We start from the raw sequence: 4,301 nt of genomic DNA, 5'->3' as shown, positions 1-4,301 counted from the left end.
TACTGTGTTTTACATAGTTGTTGTTTATTTTTTTTTTAAATATAAGATGGATTTACAGGAGAGGAAAACATTGCATAAAATTCTTGAAAATAACCAATAGATCCAAGAAAGAACGCATTTTTTGCTGCTCTTAATCTCGATTGTGTCTGGCTACCCTTCATAAATATGAAGTGTTCACCATTTACAGTATCAAGACATCTGCTACGTTGCAAATTGAAACTTGAAAATCTTCTAGAAGTTCAATACCTCGTTTTTCAACATAAGGTTAATACTAATTTTTAATTTTTAATAAAACAATAAACAGACAATCATAAAGCATTACCAAGTTCTTGAAGAAAACGTATTTTTTTGTCTTTGCAAACGATAGGCCTTGAACTTACCTGTTTGTTATGTAAGCAACATGTTGGATTCACACTAAAACTGGTCTCATGCATGTTTGCCTAAACAAAAAGTGCCAATTTTTAAATGTTTCACCTCCTTATTTATCAGATATGAATTGTTATTTGAAATCAAGGTAATGATTATATTCTTTCCATCTTTAAAAAAAACTTAAACTGTATTTTTCTATAGGTTTAGCACTAAATTATTATATTCAAAAGCATGCTGGTTTTATCTAAGCATATAATGCAAACTCTTTTTTTCAAATCAAGGTTTAATTTAGGTCACATAATTTTTACAAAAATCAATTATCATTGAAAATATGGTCAATGTCAGATTAACCCTGCAATGGACATGTGCATCTTATAAACAATCATTCTATACATCAGGCATAATTTATCTAATGCTTACAGTATCTGAGAAATGGACTTAACAAATCAAATTAATCAATGCGCCATCAAAAAATTGTCAAGGCAAGATTGATCCAGCCAGACGGGTTTTCTTCACTTTACAATCACTCCATACACCAAGTATAGTTCATCTATTGCTTATGGTATTTGAGAAAAAGGCATTACCACTAACACAACAAAAACGTTGTACAACTATGGTAATTAGATCATGGTCAGATGAACCTTGTCAAATGAACATGTATACTTTAGAATCATTCTATACAGCAAATATAGTTGGCCTATGGCTGATAGTATATGAAAAAGGGGACATACCTCTAAAAACTTAACAGTGATCGAGGAACCATGAATATTAGATCAAGGTCAGATAAGTCCGACTAAACAGACATGAACACCTAACATCCATTCCATTTACCAAAATAAATCGTAGGTGTTGTGGTATGATTGCCAATGATACAACTATCCACCAGGGTCCAAATGAATTGCATATACGCAAATAAAGGTCCCCGTACGGCCTTTAACAATGAGCAGAACCCATACGACAAAGTAAGCTGAAAAAAGGCCCCAACATGCCGTAAAACAATTGAAACAAATATAACATACAACAAACAACGACAACAACTGAATTACAGGCTCATTATGTGACAAACATAGAAAATAAAGAAAACGTAGTTTACTCATGTTCAAATTTCATAATTCGATTAAAAAGACAAATCAAGGTAATAAACAGAAAGTGTGTGAATCGTATGAACTCCAAAAGGAGCGAGACCTGGCATTGTTGTCTTAAAATTTGGAGTACGATTATCATACTCAGACTCAGAATTCAACCAATCAAACTGCTGGATTTTGCGTCCGAGGGCCCGGGTGTGTCGACAAAAAAAGCGTCTCATGGGAAGTTGACAATTTTAAAGTTGAAATCATCACGTTTGTCAAAGATTCTAGTTTGATAGATGGGTGGATGGCTGTTTAACTGTCAATGGCATATTAAATTAAGTCGACAGTAGTCTACCGATGTTTGAATTTTGTAAATCGATTCAGCAGAGACAAACCAAAGCAAAACTACAGCCAACTCAAATGGTATCTGAAGATCTAAGATCGCGAAAACCTGTCACTAATGAGTTGAGACACCGATACTTCTTATCGGTAAGAATATTTGTGATAGTGACCATACAGTGGTGTCGATTTCAGTCGTACTTCCTCATAACTCTGTTTACACAAGATTTGAAGTAAAGTATACACAAATAGTTGACTCCGTCGCTAGATTAACACCCCTCTATCTCCTATTCTGCAACTTTCGTTTCATGCGAGACAAAACGTAAAATAATAAAAATCCCGAACTCAAAGGAAAATTCAAAACGAAAAGTCCCTTATCGAATGGCAAAATTAAAAGCTCAAACACATCAAACGAATGGAAAACAACTGTCATATTCATGACTTGGTACAGGCATTTCCTTATGTAGAAAATGGTGGATTAAACGACGAAAAAAGGCTAACACATTCAAAGATAATACATACAATCATTGAGTAATTTATGTTTGTAAATATTGCTTCAAATAAAGTTACTTCTCGTAGTGTTGCTCATGACACAAAAAACCGTGTTTTTAATATCAAAACTCTTCATTTTACGCAAGACGATATTTCAAAATACAAAGAAAATTTAGAAGTATTTTGAACAAACTTCAATCAGTATGAGTAAGCCAAATATTTACAGAGCTGGGTCTGAGTAGATTTTAAAACCACTTTAATCATGTATCGTGAAAATCATGCTCGGCCCAAAAACGGAATTCCCCTCAACTGATAAGAGGGTATCCAATTCCAGTAATATATATGCAGGACTCGGAACCGCGATGGTATTATGCTGAAGTGCGATGGTCTGCCTGTGACATTGAGTAAAAAGCAAAATGTACATTGGCTGAATGAAATATCATCATTAAGATTTGACCAAAGTAGCTGCTAGCCTCGCATTTGGAAGATTGTTTCATTTCTGTTCAGGTTAAACCAAAGATTTTTTTTAAATCTAATTTTACAGTTGCCAATTCTCCGATTAGCACGTAGCAGTATGGAGTCAGAAAATAGATTGGATGGTTCAGATAAGCATAATGGGTTTGAGTGGAAGAAAATGTCTTTTTATAGGGTGATCAAGGGAGATAAAAAAAAAAGGTCCAGCGTATGTGTCTATATATAGTACTAAGCAGGGTCCATCTCATTTAGATAAAGATATTATTATTATTATTATTATTATTATTTTATAAAATATAATTTGTTCACGTTATGACAAACTTAGAAATTTCTCCCAACAATCATTCGTCCATTTATCTGATGACTGAACAGTTTCCAAGAAGTAAAATTTAGCCAATTACATTTATGCTTGACTTATAGCGTGACGTGTTACGTATTACACCAAAGACTTAAAATTAGCTGCTTCTCCGCTGAGGAGGAGAAATTTGGAAGTACACGTAGGGACCAGTCAAGTTTATTTCGACCAAACTTGTTGTAGAAGATTAACACTGTAACCACAGTAAAATTATGGTAGAGTGCCAGGGTTCTTACAAAGCAGGATTTATCTCGGAAATAAAACAACATCATATCAACTTGATATAGCAAAAACATTGCTAATAATTAATTTTATCATGAAATTGTCCACACGAAATCACGTGACGCATACTTGAAGATTAGTCAAAATTTATATCTAAATCAATATATTTTATCTATTGTGCAAAAAGTTTGCAGCATACTTGCGAACACTGGTTAGCACATTTGCTGACCAAGTTCATATTTCAGCTGCTTGGCTCCACATGATTTGCTGACTGAAATGGTTTAACATGTTTTTGTAACCTCCACCTGTACTGCTCAAAACTGTTCGGGACTTGAATCGTTCGTTACAATTTATTTTTTCATTTCTTTCTTTCTTTGCCTTTGAATCCATGTTGTATTTTTCAAATTAACAAATGTATTTGAAAACGGCACAATATTCAAGCGGCATGCCAAACAATCGCACTTCAGCGAAAGGACCATCGAACATCTGCGTAGACCATCGCACTTCAGCGTGACCATCGCACTTCAGCGTCCCAATTGCACCTCCGAGTCCTACATATATGTCAAAATAATGGTTATCTTCACTTGTAATAATACAACAATCAAACAATTCTAAATGGGTTTCACGGATCATATGTATTAATAAATTTATCTTATATAAAACAAACTTAAGATTTATCTTTTTATGTATGTTTTGATTTTGATTTTGTATTTTGTTCTTTTTGTTGTTATTTTGATTAATGTTTATTACTTTATTCTGAGAAAAGAAAGGCAGGTAAAAAACATACAAAAAATATTTTTGTCTGACATATATTATCTATTTAATTCACAGTTTTACCTGCAAAATGTGCTTGAGGTCTTCATTAAAACTCCGTGGTGTCCATTACATCCACTACAACATAAAGACCTAAATATGAAACTACTGTGTGACTTCGAGCCTTTTTTCAAAAGAGGCATTTTTTGAACGACCAACAATTTCAC

Source organism: Mytilus californianus, unplaced genomic scaffold (assembly GCF_021869535.1).
Source record: "Mytilus californianus isolate M0D057914Y unplaced genomic scaffold, xbMytCali1.0.p SCAF_4, whole genome shotgun sequence".
NCBI lineage: Eukaryota > Metazoa > Mollusca > Bivalvia > Mytilida > Mytilidae > Mytilus > Mytilus californianus.
Note: the sequence above shows the minus strand (reverse complement) of the source record.